Source organism: Embiotoca jacksoni, unplaced genomic scaffold (assembly GCF_022577435.1).
Source record: "Embiotoca jacksoni isolate LCO1_2020_lvr unplaced genomic scaffold, fEmbJac1.0.p SCAF_7, whole genome shotgun sequence".
Lineage (NCBI taxonomy): Eukaryota > Metazoa > Chordata > Actinopteri > Embiotocidae > Embiotoca > Embiotoca jacksoni.
This window is the reverse complement of record NW_027185425.1, coordinates 14109411-14126664: the sequence shown is the minus strand read 5'-3', so window position 1 is coordinate 14126664 and position 17254 is coordinate 14109411. Positions and strand designations below refer to the sequence as shown.

The window sequence follows — 17254 nt, the reverse complement described above, 5'->3', positions numbered from 1 at the left end:
CATTCATTAGAGTATGCACACATTCATTAGTCGATATTGTTTTAAATTCTCTGAGAGCCCGTGGATGCACTGAGCTCCCCCTCATCAAATCAACGCAAACACAAAGTCACCATTAAAACAGGATCACTCAAAGCGTAAGAGCCACATTGTTGGTTGATTATGAGCTAACACAATAAAAACACATCTTGGCAGGATTACTGCTAATCTGCAGTTGCAATACATATCATCCTCTGATGTGCATGTAAATGGCAGAACCCCTTATTGAGTTCCTTTTATATAATCAGCATTTATACAGAAGGATTAAAGCAACTTTGCTCCCTTTTGTTTGATTTGTGTAAATCAATAATTTGACTACACTATAAGTATAAGTAATTTTTACATTTTACAGCAATCTACTGAGACACAACACGACTTTATTCAACATCATTAAACAATTTTAGTAAAGGCAGAATGGGCTCACAACATTTGGAGAACAATACTATTGTATGACAGCCAGCAGAAGAGACAGGCTTAATAAACACTGTGATGAGGTGTCAGACCACATATCAACAAGAAAGGACCTGACAAAGATACCAAATCAACATCTTATCTCCGTCTCATGTGTATTTAAGACTCACTAATGAAGGTTATTCCAAGACAAATATTAGTCAGAGAGGACTGACTATATTGGGAAAACAAATTCTATGTTACGGCATACTGTATATTACTGCAGTCTTATTATATAGATAATCTTATTGGTGTCAAACAATGGATTATTTAAGCACATTGAATTAACCATCAAACATTGGTTGAATTTTTTTGGCCACATTGTAGCACCGTAACAAGCTGTAAAACCAGCACGGACAGCTTTTAATATCGCCTTTTATACACTGGCCATTGAAAATTCTTAACCTGGCTGAAAAGTATGGATTTACGTTTGATATATGGCAATTTGTTCTCATTCCCAGAGCATCAAATACTGTTGTTTTAACAAAGAACACTGGTGTCTCATACACACAGTGCCTTAAGTTGAGGCATCAAAACTACTAGGTTAAGGGAAAGATCAGAGTTTGGGCTAAAATAAGTACATCAATTATATAATTAACGTTACCATGCAAGTTTCTTTATGTACGTTAGGCAAGCTGGATGTGTTGTGCAAGTTTACTTGCATAAGTACATGGAATACCTGTAAATCCACATTGACTTTTGGTTTCACACAGATACAAACAGCGATCCTCTGGGTGAAAGTCCTGTGTTTGATTCTTCCAACCCTACCCAACCTCCTCACTATGCAAACTTTAGCACTCTTTAACAATAGCGGACTTCTTTCTTCGAAGGGTACATGGTCACTGAACTGATGCCACCTTGTGTGCATCTCTAAGGCATCAACAGATCTTAACAAAATGGTAGTATTTGATGCCCAGTTCCTCTCAGAGTTCCCCGTGGGAGCGGGGGCCAAAACTGGACACCTGCTGTGCATGTGTTAGCTTGCAGTTCTAAATCAATGTATCCTGGTGAAACTGAAGGCCTGGACAGCATGGAGATTTGAACTGGGGTTATTTGTGTTACCACAATTTCTCTGTGATAACCACGCATATATTTTTTTTTTATAAACCATCAGGAACTCCGAATCAACCTAGAGAGTTAACATAATGAAAGGAGGAAGAGAAAGAAGACTTTTGGCCATGTTAGAAGGAGGATAACTGAATCTCTTATGGTGTTAATATGGGCAACTTGTTAGCAAACAGTCAGCAGATAAGAAGCGTCTGCTGAGGATATCACTGCACTGCTTGAACAGATGAACGCTGGTCCAGTATGTATTCATGTTCACCTTGCCTGGAGTTCCAGACCTAAATTCACTGCATAAATATACACTCCATCAAGGATTGTCTCCAGACGTTGCATCTTACTTGGCGTAGACCTCAAGGTAATTTTAAAACTATTGGAGCATCCTTTAACCAATCGGTATTGACCATCACACACTATGCTGTGCACCAAATCTTTACCTCTACTGCCATTGTTGGAACTACTTCATGTCATCATACTTAACCACCCCTACTGGTCGCTGATTGCTGGAGCCAGGCCACTGTTCACCATCACCTGAGAATAAGAACTGTCTCTTTAGCTGCTATGTCCTTGTCTGCTTGTCTGCCTGCCATTTGGTCCTCACTGGATGGCACATAGCGGGTTTTCAGAATTTTTTTCTGAAACCAGCTTCCTGCTGCTGCAAATTATGTCGTGCAAGTGGTAAACCTGAACCAAACCAGTTAAGAGCTGTAGGAACACAATGTATTGCTATGAATAACTGCAGAGTCAAGTGATTATTAAGTTCATCAAACTCCTTTCACAATAGACAGTAATTCAATTCAGTTAATATAAAAACTACAGACTACTTCAGCTTTAAAAGTCTCTTGCTTGTTTTCATTTTAAAAACATAAACACAAAAATAGGCTACATTAGATGTAAGTAGAGTTGTTCCGTTTTTCCACTTATTTTAAGACTGGTGTTGAGACTTGAATGATGCTGACTGACTTTTTATTGAAATGTCCTGCAGCGAGGCCCTGTGTTCTGGTCATTATCCGGCTTGGCGGAGACTTCTCTGACTGCCAGCACTAATTCTACTCATTTAATTGGCCATCGAGAACTGAAAACCCCACCGACGGAGCCCAACTCAGGCTGACTGGCTCAAACTGCTCCCAATCGCTGACTGATTATGTCTACATTTTGTGCCAACCTGTTTTAGCAGCAACAGTCCTGTGAGTGGCTGCAGAGAGACGGTGCTGAACCTCAGACTGTGCCGGGACACTCCTCTCTTGTTTTTCGGCTGTGATACATTTGTGTCGAACCAGAGATGGGTGTGAACGCATGTCTGTGTGTGTGTGTGTGTGTGTGTGTGTGTGTGTGTTCTAACTGATGGGCTCTGGTCATGCAATCCATGCTGCTGTCTAATTATCCAGATGTGATGGATGGCTTTGATTAAATCATGTGAAGCCTGAGACAGTCACTGCCTCCCTCCCTCCACCTCTCTGTCATACACTCTCTCTCACACACACACACACACACACACACACACACACACACACACACACACACACACACACTGTACATTGCTTGCAATCCCTTTATTCTTATCCCTCCTTTTTTCTTTCACTATATGATACAGGAATTAAGTAGTTCAGAACAGGTGAGCCCTGCTTTCAACATTGATAAAAGATATCCATAAATCATCTGAAGGGAGAGAAAGAGGGACGGAGACAGGAAGGAAGTGTTTTACACTAAAAACGGCGAAAGAGAAGATGGACAGACAATGAAAAAAAAAAAGAATATTACAAACTAAAAATTTTTTTTTTCCCACAAAGAATAACTGAGATATCCATACTAGTTTTGGGACACTTCTATTTATAATTTTCAGAATCTTTCTGCAACATTTCCTGATAACAAGTTGAAGTTGTTGCTTTTTCTCTGAACTTAACAACACCACAGTGAGGTTTTGAAAGGCCTGTTGAGGCAAGAAATAGTGGACAAATATAATGTGTTTTTTTTGTTATCTATTTTTCATTGTGTCCATTTTCCTGTCCACAATACAAAAGAAGTCCTCTTTTCATGCTGCTCGGATATGAAAAGCGAGAGTAAATAACTATTTGGATCTAAAAACTGCAGAATCCTCATGGAATAATGATGAAAGTGAAGTTTATTCTGTACCAGTGAGTACAATATGTGAAAATAAGAAAGTAAATCACATAATACTACTCTTGTATTCAGTTGTAGAGAAAAAGGTTTGCCGGAGGGCCACAGATAGAATGATTCTCAACCATCTTATCTGCTGCTGATAATCGAGAAACACAATTGATAACCTGCTCTCCTACAGGCTCACTTTCAGTCTGCTCCATCACGAACCAAACGACGCACACACTAACACACTAATGTGTCTCCTAATGAGAGGCAGCGCTACAAAAAGCTGCTGTTTGAAGTTAGTCTCCTAGAAACCATACGCTGACAGCAGGACGACTGGGCACAGAGCCACCAGCCACACGTAAGCACAAATACACACATGCATTCAATAATGTATGCGTAGCCACACACAGGCACCCATTCAGAAGTGGAGCTTGTGTGCGTGTGCGTGTGTCCTGGAGCCAACTCACTCCTTTCACCAATATATTTGTTTGTTTCGCAATTTCACTGACAGCATGTATGTTTTAATTGTGCCTTTGGAGAGAGTACATTTGATAAATTAAGAACCATGTAGCTCTAAATGTGGAGTGATGAACTCTACCTGGGTCAAAGCGGCACAAATTCCACAGACCCTCCGATTGACCACAGAGAGAAGGTGACCAGGTTTAAAATAAAAGTTGGTTTATTTTCACGTTACCAATCTTCAAGTACAACAAAGTGACTCATCTCTGCCAAACTACCACTCACATGACATCAATCGAAAGCTTTTCAGGGAGTTGTTGAATCATGTTTCATTAAACACACTTGTCATGAGCTGCAATAAATAAATACTGCAGTCTAATTCTAACTGTGTTATGCTACATCAGCAAAAAAATAATACTTTTCATGTTAAAAGACAACTAATAGCAGGGTTGCAAGACTTTTAATGTGAGAATAATGTGCTCAGTTATGGTTTTAGGTTCATAGTAACTTAACATTGCAAAAAGAAAACAATGGAATACTTGATGTGACTCTTGCTGCACTTAATTTGTCAACAATATATTATTAAGACAAAAGGTGAAGATGTTTTTGAGATTACATCAACCGAGGAACAGGAGGTTATAAAACAGACAGGCTCTGTGGGTTTATTCTACGTTGCATAAGTCCATTCGTCTTCCGGTTGGTTAAAAGCTCAAAAATAACGGAGGAGTGAAACTCCACTGTGTTATTTTAATGCGGCCCTGACATTATCTTTAATCTTTTCGCAAGCAGGTCTGTGGCTGAGGATAGTGTCCAATGCCTCATAACACCTGCTTGTTTTTCTGCCTGACCTGCTTTGGTTATTCAAATCTTTGATTTTATGCAATTTTGTTTCAGTTTCCCTTTTTTTTTTCCTACTGCACTGGTGGACTCCTTAGGCAACAGTTAATTGAAAATCACATTGTATCTCCTCCTTTGCATAAAAGCTCAATAAAGCCTGGACATCATTGTCAGTCCATTTGTCTGTCATTTAAAACATTTTTAGGACTTTCCTCGGCTGCTGTCTACGTGGCTTACGTTCAAGTGGAAAGGCACAGAGGGAAAAGATGAGGCCGTTGGGAAGATCAACATTTTCCTCAGACATAGGCTATTACTGTATGTAAGTTATGAAGTTATGAAGAAAAAATTACAATATATTAGCTTAACATCCAACAACAAATTTACTTCAAGTTCTGATGTGAATACCACAGGAGGCGGCCCTTCATATGGACTCTTCTCTTGTAAATACGATCCCATTTCAACGTACCAATAGTTATTTTACATGTTAGGACTTGTGTAGTATTTAAATTTTGACAGGGTAGTGTTGTCTCAAATTGCACACTGCCGTTTTGCACTGACTGAAAATAATGGGAACATTTTCGAGCCCGCTGTCTAACACACACACAACAAAACCACCAATGCTTTCAATCCAAAAGTAGTGTGTTGGTAGTCAAGGAAAAATAAACACTTTTGTGCAATGTTCTGCAACAGCTGCATCCACGGCCGCCACAGTTTGGAAAACACTTTAGGTCGGTGTTCCCTTCCTTTCTTCTATAGTGAAAATGGCGACTGTTGAGAGTGAACTGTCCTTCGTTTCTAATCAATTTGTGGACTGTCTTGAGGACACCATCCGAGTACTTGTAGTTGACTGCATGTTTGCATACTTGCTTGTATGAATGCGCTGATTCACTCAAATCAGTGTTAACATGCAAATGTGCGATTTGGGACACGGCGTTAGTCTAAACTTTATCAATTGTTGTAATAAGTGGTAGGTGGTAATTAGGGGCTAAAGCCAGCATTACACTTTATCTGAATTGCTTGTTGGGTGGTTGGATAACTCCAAAACTCCACCCACACATTTCAACATAAGTTTTTCAGATTTTTGTTACTTTCCAAAACTGATCATCTGACATTGAACCGACCTCACACAGTGACTGGCCAGCTGTACACTGCCTTTGAACGACATCTGACTTTCGCAGCCTTCTACTGTATATTTGTTACACACTTGTTTGTGGTACCTTTCATGTGAACAACTAAGTGCAACATCAGGAATGTCCTATAGGTCGAAAGCCTCTTCAAGTTAGAAAGTACAGGCTACTAGAGGCAAGCAATCATAGCAGCAGCACTTATTCTTCACCGAGTTTAGCTGAATACAATTTATGCCAAGTGGTTTTAAGTATACTCATAGAAAAGACTGCATATAGGAACTGCTTCAGGTGAGCAACCTCCACCTACTCCATTGTTTTCTTATTTCAGGACATCTCAGTGTGTGTTATTTCTTACATAACATACACATCTGACAGAAGTGAATATACAGGGCACTGCATTCCCCCTCATGATGACGACAGGCATGACATGTTCGCCAAATGCAAATGGTTTACGGTTTGTACAGCAAAATTTCGCAGCAACTTTACTTGCATAGAGAATCAAAACACATCCTGATCGTCTTCCATCCCATCAGAAAACGTGCACGCATTCACATACACACACATACACACACACACACACACACACACACACACACACACACACACACACACACACACATACTGCATTGAGTCTGTAAGTGGCCCTCGCTGTACCCATAATTAAGTGGAAGCTTCAGAGCTCCACATTGTCTGTTAAATCCAACTCTGGACAGAAAAGAGGGGTGATGGATAAATAGGTGAATAGGAAGGGTAAATAAATAGAGTGACAAATGGTTGCGAGGTAAATGGGTAGAAGACAGTTAAGTGGCTTTAGCCAATTAGAGAAAGAGGGAGAGAGTGGATGGATCCAGAGTACTTCCAGACACCAGATGGACTGTAGAGCGCTGACGTCACAGTGGTAACACAAGACTCGAGAGGAAAGAGGGAGGGGAGAGGGAGGAAAAGGAGGAGACTGAGGCTAAGAATAGTAGTACAACCTCGGGCCAGCACAATCGGTCAGCACTGCCTGCTATTTTTTACTTTACTACTGTGCCAGCCAGCTCGTCTGACACCTTTCTCTCCTCTCTTCACTCTCATGATCAGTCATTTAACAAAATAAAAGACCAGAAACGTTGTCATTCAACACCAACGTTCCTCAGCCTCTGAAAAGCAGTATCACCAACCCACACACGGCAGGTACACCTCAAACCGTAGTGTTCAGCCATGACTTTGGACGGCAGCTTCAAAAGATCTGCAGAGAAGTAACTCAGCCAATACTGCTTCACATGTGAGATCAAAGACAAAGACGCTGGAGGCCATGAAGCTGAGTGACTGAAATGCTTCTGATTCCCATTTTCTTAGAGCTGTTTCATTGACGTGGGTTAATCCTTGAGAGGTTCCACTTGCGCGCTCCTCCGGGGGATGGATTTCAAGGACGCGCAAGACAGAAGTGGGATTTATATGTGGGTACAGGTGACAAGTAGCCGCAGGAATGACACCGGTGTGCAAATGCGCTCGTACATGCTCTCGACTCACCACAGTCTCATCAGGAAACGGTGCTCCATGTCTTTAGGTAGAGAAGGGCGGCGGAATAATTCGGTCCCAATCACTCTGCAGAGAAGGAGAGACAAAGAAAAACGTCAGGGGAGCTCGACCTACCAAAAGCTCACATCCGCGGATCGCAGCCTACCTGGTAAAGAAGCATTTAGCTCTGTTTCTTTTATTTCTCTACAGTACATCCCTCCCTCCGTTATGGGAACAGACCCGTCCCCATAAGCTCCGACCTGTAAATGGGTCCCTGGCGGTGCCTGCGGCGTAGTGTAAAACGTGCGGCTGTGCCCGTCGGTCCCAAACGAGAAGCTCCCCTGACTGCCGGGCTAACACTTGAGCTCCCCAGTTTAGGAGCACGAGGCCCTCGAGCCGCGAACGGAGGGACGGCGGGAGGATGCGAGGAACGGAGAGCGAGGGGAACAGTGCAGAGGGAAATTAGCCACGGAAAATAAAGGCTTGCGAGAGAAGGGCGGAAAGAGGTGAAAAGAAAGAAAGAAGGGGACGACCGAGAGGCTAACGGCTTAATTGAGTGCGTGCTGCGACCGATTGCCTCCTAAAGGTGGCAGAGTGTGTGAAATCTCTTGAAGTTCAGACGAGAAGAAGGAAAACACTCTGGCTTTCATAAAATGATTGTGTCACCTGACGCGGTGTGTGTGTGTGCGTGTGTGTGTGCGTGTGTGCGGCCGTCTTCATTCACATGGTGACAATAAGATAAAAGCAAGAGCACAGTGTCGTGCCCCGGCTGCGTCTGTGAGCTGAATGCTGAATGCTGACTGCGGTCGCATTAGAAGATGCCACAGGGTTTCACATGCTTTATTACCCTTCCATTAGTACAGTGATTACTGTTAGCTCCCGGCGTTAGCTCCCGGGGCGAGACGACTGGATGCGACCCTGATGTCATGTCAGCTGCGATCACCTGAGCGAACTAGAGCCGTGGCACGCGCATTCCTGACCGTCATCGCAAAAAAGGTATTTAACACGCATTGTGTGACATCAGGCGACGCAGGCTTTTTTTTTGTTTTTTTTGCCAATCCTACATGGAGATTTTACCACTGTCGCCCGTCAAGCACAGCGTGGCAAATGCGCTCATGAGGTCCCATTGATTTGCTGGAAAGTGTGTGTGTGTGTGTGTGTGCGTGCGTGCGTGTGCGTGCGTGTGTGTGTGTGCGTGCGTGCACGCGTGTGTGTGTGTGTGTGTGTGTGTATGCGTGCGTGCATGCGTGCATGTGTGTGTGTGTGTGTGCGTGTGTGTGCGTGTGTGCGTGTGCGCGTGTGCGTGTGCGTGTGTGTGATGTGTTGCTCGCTAGCTGCAGAGATAATTAGAACACAACTCTTTTGCCGTCCCTGCAGGCCACTGATCCAGCTGCTTTCACCCAATATAGGTCAGATGTGACAAAGCCCTTAGCACGGTCACTGATCATCTCTGCTAGCTCTCTCACACGCAAAAATATGAAGTTGAACTCGTCCACAAACACACACGCAGCGGTGTAGGGTCTCTACGTATGTGCACAGTAAAGCCCTTCTCACGCTACGGCCTCGGGTGCGCGGGTTCGCAAAAACTTGCGGCGCTCGCGGCTTCATCTGCCCACCAGCCTCCCAGCTATTGCCGAAAAACGTGGTGCCAAATTCGTAAATACGCTCAAGAGTGCAAACGAGTCACTTCAAGTTGACTCTCTCAGTCAAAAAGAAGATCGCGCCAGACATAGTCGATGCAAATTCATTCCCTAGCTCTGGGATCAATGCTGGACTGAACACTGTGTTGTGACGTGTGTGTGTATCTAATACACAGTGATGTCTGAACTGCAGTGATTTATAGTTATTTATGGTATTAGGGTGTCATGGATAGAAAGATTACAAACACAAGAGCACTAAATTAATTATTGGCCACAGCAAAGGGAGTAAATACATCTGCATCATGTTGTAAAACTGACATGATCTTTATTAACAGTACAACAGTTTAATGTAAGAATAAAACCATCTATAGTCAACGATTGTGGATGCAAAACAGGAAAATGCTTGGATTATGAGAAACCAAACCTCATTCATTAAATGAGTCTGCTGTTTATTATGTCATTATAAAAGATGAGGAGAAAGCGATCATAAGCTGCTCTGCAGAATATTTGTATAATAGACATTTCAGATAATTAGTGTACACCCAGGCATGTGTGTGTTGATATGCTGTAGCCCAGAAGCTACACCTTTTCTTATGCCTTCTCTTTTATGTGCAACAAAACAGGAAGTGGCAAACAGTGAGAATATAACACCCTTTAAAAATGTGCTTTGGGATAGAACTTCTTTCTTTGGTCTTAAAAGCTGAAAGATGACACATTTTAAATTAAAATAGTATCTGCTACTGAAATTGTAAAATTTGTACTTTGTCATTTCAACAGATAAAAATGAGTTTTTTTTTTAAATTTTTTATTATTAGCTCATGGTTTGTTAAATTGCCAAATGCTTATTTAATACACTGTATTGCAAACTTAAATAACGGTTCTCATGTCAGACATCTTTAGTGTTTCAAAGTTTCACAGTACGACTGGTTGGGATTCTCACTATTTGCCAGGCTTTTTGTTTGCTAGTAAAGACACAAATCTTGCTTTGCTTTTCTGTGAAGTTTTGCAATTCATCTGTTTTCTTTTTCTTTCTTTCTTCTGAGCTAGAGGAGCACATTTATTTGCAACTGCTGTGGGTTTCAAATTTCTCCTCTGAATAACCTCTAAAAATGCAGAGATGGCTCCAGCTTAATTAGCAGTAGTTCTTCGATTTCTTCAGACACTGTTTGAAATGCATTCCCATTGCTCGCACAGATTTGCACTTTTTGCACATTTAGACTCATTCTCCACTTGAACAACTCTTAGCGTCACATATAGCCCCTGTCACTACCCAAATCACCGGCCACTGAGGGTTCACCTCGCTGGGATGACGAGGAGCCCGCTACCGGAGGAGAAAAGCAATCACTTTCTCTTCTTTCCTCCGTGCACGACACTCTCTCGTCCCTCAGTTTCAAAGGCCACATTTATTAGGTGCCGGCGCTGATATAGAGAGAACAGCTGAAGTGACTACTTCACCTCCTCAGGTGTTTCATCCAACCTTGTTATATTGATGATCAACTCAACCGAAAAGCATTATTATCTTCATGCCACTCTACAACAGTGGACTCACTAATGGGGCAATAATTGGTGCAAATTGCAAAGTGGACAGGTAGTGGCGCAGCCTCTGGGAAGGCTAGATTAAGACGCCCGTGCAATGTCGCATTGCGGGAGATCCATGCATTCTCTTGACTCTAATCACCTCTTTTCTTCCTCATTCAGCCTCTCTTTATTTTTTTTCTCCCCCGTGCTTTTTCTCTCCCGTGCTAGCAAGTGGGGTCGTGCAGGCCTTTAAACAACTGCGTCTATTTATGCAAATTCAATCAATATTTGTTAGTCCTCCTTTTATTTTGACTGACTCTTTCTCTCTCTCTCTCTCTCTCTCTCTGAGTCACTCGCTCTTCCACTTCCCCTCTCGATCTCCCTGTCTAACAAGAGGCTGCAGAAGGGGAATTAATTAGGGCCAGACATGCACCAAGGATTCCCCACAGGGCCAAGCAGCAAGACCCATTCATACCGGGTCAGGAGGGGGCGGGTTGGGTCTGACCACTGCAATCATGAAACGACGAGAGACCAGAGGAACAGAGGTTGCCGCACAGCAATCTACAGCAGCCCTGCCTCACTGTTATACCACTATTACACTAGCTTTTACAGATGATGTAACTACAGGCCATAAGAGCTTGTAATACTTAGCTTCCAATCATAGCAGTGGTATGTTATTATTCAAAATTCCCACTTCATTTTTTAGACCATTGGTTCTTTATTTCATGCAGACATAGACAAAGTCCAACTCCTTATTCTTTAGCTCGAGAATATTGATGTTTGTGGCTAAAATAGTGACTGTTATTGGCAGATTTGATCAGCTGTTGTTTGCTAGATATTTAAGTTTAAGTTGCTGTCCATAGATGATTAAATTGGCTGAATTTTAAGGGGTCTTAAAGATGCACATGGTTTCTACATACAGAATATTGTGCTAAAAGATTGAGGCTCATCGTGGCGCATGTCCCAGGCAAAAAAAAGTCAACATCCTCACCACATACATGATTCATGTTGGCATTTCTTGTTTTTCCATGCAGAGTATTATTAGGGTTATTCATTTCCTGTTCCTTTTTTAAATTTAATTTATTTCCGATGCATTTCAGGCCACACAAGAATGTTGACCTTAGAGATGACGAGATCTGTGTCCAAGCATCAACCACAGAAATTTCTCATAACTTTCAAGGGCTGACACGAGAACATGATGTGAGTTTGTTATTCATCCTTCCTCAGGACAGAAGCAAAACGATTCTTTGGAGGCAGTTGGAAGTAAGAAAAGGTTGCGCATGACATCACAACTCTCTGAGGCTGTAATGAACAGGAAATACACCTCGACAAAATATTCAAGAGTTGTATTTCTCCCAACCAAAGAGCCTTTGTCAAAAGCATTGTGTTGCTGTATTCTCGACTTCGGGGGCAGCTGCTAAAACCCAAAGAGCTTAGTTCCATTTGCGAACCAGTGTCCTACATTTAGGACATCGCACATAGATTTTTAATAACTTCTTAGGGATTTCCACAGGATTAGATTCAAGCAACCCAAGCAACTTCTTTAACACCAGCCATTTCCAATTAGATCCTATTAACAGAACACTGACTTCAGCTCTGCAAACACCCTATAGGGGATTTCCATAAGCTTGACAGAGGGGGAAAAGTTGAATAACAGTTAAATGTATTCCCTCCATACAGAATATAATGTTCTCATTTTACTCATTCCAGCGCACAGTGAAGTTCAGTCATAACCCCTGAATCCCACCAGCGCATATCTTTCAATATAGGGGAAAGCACACCACCCATGATGCATGTAAGGATCATGCTAATAACATCTCTATGAGATCATGCATACTTTAAAAGCCTGATGCATCCAGTCTGCTGAAAGGCTCTTAAATAAGCTGCGAGGAAGATGACGGCGCTTTAGACACCGTGCGGGTCAGGCGGAGACCAGGCGGGGAAGAATGCTGACTTTTCCAGGTGATCCATGAAAGCTGATGCAGGTGTAGTGGATGGATGATGAAAGACTAAAAGATAGATGCTTCAGAGGAAAGGTTATAAGATTGAATGTAAATGAATAAACTCTGATGAGAGGTAGAAAACATGAAAAGAAAAGGACTTTCAATGCTTTTTCATGCAGCGTTCAGTCCAAGATTTCAGTCACACCAATATCAATACAATCTAAATCAATGCATTTCAATGGAATAGCTGTGATTAGAAGATTTGATTAGTTTGACACCCAAACTTGTGGCTTTGTCTGAATTGAAAACCATTTTGACACTTTGAGAGAACTGGAGAGTCAAAAATGAATGAAGTTATCATACTAGCCAGTATCAAGATGGCATCCTACATAATCAGAACATCTTGTGGATTCAGTTTTATTACTCACAGTAACTGTTTACATTTTTCATTAACGTGGTGACACAAGCAATGACAGAAAGACCTGTTTTTCTCAACACTGAGCATGTGACTTTATTTGTGCTTGTTTCATTTATAATTATGTACCTTTTCTAGGTGTCTTTTTCTATCTAAGCCTTTTTACAACTTTTTGTCCGGTTGAAAATGGCAGTTTTAACTTTCAACAGTCTTTAACTGCATCTGAAACTTGAAGGAGAAAACACAAAGTAGCCGAGGTTGACCAATTGTAGTTCTTGTGGGGTCCGGATGGAATATCCCCGTCTCCAGGTTAAATTTAGGAGAATGCAAATATCAGTTACAGCATAGTTACAATTCAGTAGTTTTGTGTAGAGGCTCAGAAGCTACGCCATAACTTCTTTATGTCTTACCACAAATGAACCCTTAAGTATCACTAATGCACCAAGCTGCAAACACCAGGGCTCAAATTGTGCTGGATCCCACCCGAATAAAATCCCAGACCTCCCAGATTGGGACTGCAGATTTTATTAGATGCATCACCTGCTTTTGTCAAAATCCAAATACATTTTGGCCCTGATTTACTTAAGGTTTGCATGTGTAAAATCACGTGAAAATTCCACGCATGGACGCACGCACGCACGCACGCACAGGCATTTGGATGCTAAACAAGCATCACTCATCTCTTGTTATGTGAGTTTTAAACTTTATTCAGACTGTACACAAATCAAATGAATGTATCAGCCCAAGGCACGTCTGGAGACACGCTCCACATTAGAGTGAGGCGGTAGTGATATGGTGCTTTTAAGATGGCACAGAACTGCATGCATAAATCACAGGCAGCACCACTGACCTGAACAGAAGAGGAGGGACGGGCAGGGAGTGGATGAAAGACCGGATAAAAAAAAACAACTAAAGTGTGAAACAGAAGGGGACAAGTGAACCATGTGTGATTGTTTGGCTTGCTTGTGCTGCAGATATAAATGTACGGATGCATATGTGTATATGGGAGCCCAGATGCAGCTGTAATTTGCTTCGCCGTCATGTATCTTTATGGGTGCACTCACACGCAGTATTCTCTGTGGTCAGGGCAAAACACTTAGAGCCCAGCTTTCCCTCCAGTACTCACCTGACAGCTCACCATTTTTCAGAGCATTTCCACTGCACTCTCTCTCTCGTCCGTCCTCCCTCCCTAGACTCTTAAAGATCCCTTGGTTCCAATTAGATGATTCCTTGGCAGCAGCTGGATACAGTAAATTACTGTCCCTTCTTCCTTCACTCTCTCTCCTCTTACCCTTATGCTACCTTCCACTTGAACATATTAAACCCTTCTTTGCTTCCTTTCCTCTCTCCTTTTCCAACGGACGGCATCTTCTTTTACTCCTGTAAGTGTTCGGTTGTCCTCGGACGTGAGGATAGGACGCTGAGTAACAGGCAAAGCAAGGCACTAACATTTGAAAAGCAACAACCTGAACACAAATTGGTGCTTGACTACAAAGTATTTCCACTCTTTTATCGCGAGTCACAAGTTGGCAACACGGAGAATGAACTATAGTTATGATTAGTTCATTTCAGTGCTGCTGGTGAATATACAGCAGTAACAATAATGCCCCAGAGCATCCAAACAATCAGTACCTTTCTCATTACTCTCAGTCAGACCTGCATACGATTTTGTGTATGTGTGGGTGTTAGGAGACATTCAAAATGTGCACGCACACGTATGATGCTTTAAATGCAATTCTTTATCCGTGTCCCTTCACCCGAAACCCAATTCCAAGCTTGCTAATTCGCTATGGATCATTAGATAAATATACTGGCGGCGCACTGATTACAGAAATGAATGATGCATGTGGTTTTGTCCCTATTGTATGTGTGTGTGTGTGTGCGTGTGTGTGTGTGTGCGTGTGTGTGTGTGTGTGCGTGTGTGCATGTGTGCGCTTCAATGCATTTACTTGCAATTGTGTGTGTTCAGATGCAAGCAGAGAGAGGTCATTTAAGAACAGACGGTCTCAGGGTAAGAAATAGGATCTCCATTAGTGGCAGAGTATTGGTAATATGACACAGAGGTTCCAGCTAAGGTTTACTGCGTCATCCTAAATCCCATCATCGGCTTCCATTCAAGGTCACTGGCAGTCCAACGCTGACAGAGAATCACCGACATGTACAGGCGAGGCCACATCACAGAACAAACAAAGATGGGAGGATCATAAATATAGACAAAAAACTTTGATGATTAGTCTCTTAAATGGATGTTTTTACTGACACTGACTATTTCCAGTTCTCGCACTTCAGCTATCTTCAATCTACGCTTGAACCTGAACACAAATTTCCGCTGCTTTCAGCCTCTACACTGAACCACTCGTCACGTTTTTTACTTTTACAGCTGACAGTTCAAATACACACATTTCAATTGCAGTCGCTCCTTACATGCCAACCTACGCTTCCAACTATTTATAGTGCACTTAAATCATCTCCGCTACTCTGATTTCAATTCACTGATCACTGTTCGAATAACAGTGAAACTGCTTTTCTTTTTTTCTTTCACGCTTCGTTTTACAGCCCTTAAACAAAAATTTCAAATCCTCTCAATGATTGCACTTCAGCTGATTTTATCTGCCTTTGGCTTGAAATGCCTCAGCGGATACTGGAGCTTCCATTCAAATGGAAAACATTGTACAACCTGTTTACAGTGTGGTTTGCAGCAAAAGCGAGCGCACTTAAATTTCCCTTAGAAAATTTTGCCTTTTCTAATTTTCTAATGATTTCTTGTTGCATGAGAACAAGTGGGGCATTTATGTTGCCCCCCATCTGTACCACTCGGAAAAAAGGGCATCTCCATGTGCACAGAGCCATCTTTGATCATTTCAGATGTCTTTCAACAGTCATTTGGAGTTTTTGTTCTGTGAACAAGCTAAATTTTCAAGTGAGCTTTGGATTTCTATTTCTCCAAAAAGCATCAGCTGTTGATTTCCTCTGAAGGGAACCAAATGGGTGGCTAAAAAAAGGGTTTCCTCTCTAGCATATCCCGATTCACAGGCTTTGAGAAATGGTGACATTAGTTTTCCACCTTTCACTCTATCTGGCACACAGAACCCAAACCAATCAGGAGAGCTGATTTCCATAAGGGGGGGGGGGGGTGAATCTGAACAAAGTCTCGGGGTCACGCTAAGGTCACAGATGATGTCAGTGAGCAGCGAGTCTCTTCAAGTGAAGTCATCAAAGCCTCATTATTCCTTTCTCCCAGGTCCGCTCGGGCAAATTAGCTTCACCACTCAGGTGCGTGCACATGCATGTGTGTGTGTGCGTGTGTGTGTGTGTGTGTGTGTGTGTCTGTGTGTTTCCGTCTAATCTGTGGCAGGGCCTGGTGTGAATGAGCTTTTTTGCGCTCGTGCGTGCGTGTGTATTTCGGTGCACATATGCTAATTGAGTTTAAAACACAGCCGTTCAAAGGGGCACACAGCACTTGTGGTCAGATGTTGTTCATGGAAGAGGACACATCATCAAAAAAAAATGCACCATCAAACAGGCCCCCATTACAGAGAGAGACGGGGAGGAAGAGGGAGGGGAAAGCATCACAAGAGAAGGAGGAAACTTATTTCTTTCTTCCGTTCACCCGCTGAGCTGTCATTGCTATTTACATTTGATGAATCTTTCATTCAAAAGACACGGAAAAACTGACAAAACACAAACAAGAGAGGGGTTTATTCATCTTGAAAACGCCATAAAACCTGCTGCTGCTTGCACCGGCGGAACCACCGGGTGTAACATTCGTCACAGACTCATTGCCTCTGCTGCAATTTGCATATTTGCGTTTGCATAATGCACATTGGTTTGTGTCTCATTACAGTGCAAGTATACACACGTTTTTCTGGTGTAAAACACAACGGCCACAAAGCCCATTTAGAAACTCTGCCCTGAATTTAAACATCCGTTTTCTGACACCGTATACATTCAGCTTAAACCAATTAGCAGGAAAAAGTCCGGAAAGACGAGAATTGCCCTGTAAATGTCAAAAAGACCTACGTGCATACTCGCCACAGAGAGAGAGAGAGACAGAGAGAGAGAGACACACAGACGGAGGGAAAGTGAGGGACAACCAAACGCTAATTAGCGGATGGGAGCAAAGTGCCGCTAAGAGTTGTGACAATGAGGAATGTTGTA

At 42.4% G+C, this 17254-nt stretch overlaps 1 protein-coding gene across 1 annotated transcript in view; it reads right to left on the bottom strand.

Annotated features, from left to right (window-relative positions):
• The window catches only part of dlgap3 (discs, large (Drosophila) homolog-associated protein 3), a 126681-nt gene that overhangs the window by 57903 nt on the left and 51524 nt on the right, over nt 1–17254 (bottom strand). The window contains exon 3 of the mRNA XM_069176282.1: nt 7593–7667. The gene's annotated coding sequence lies outside the window, so the exon portion shown is untranslated. The remainder of the gene's footprint in view (nt 1–7592; nt 7668–17254) is intronic.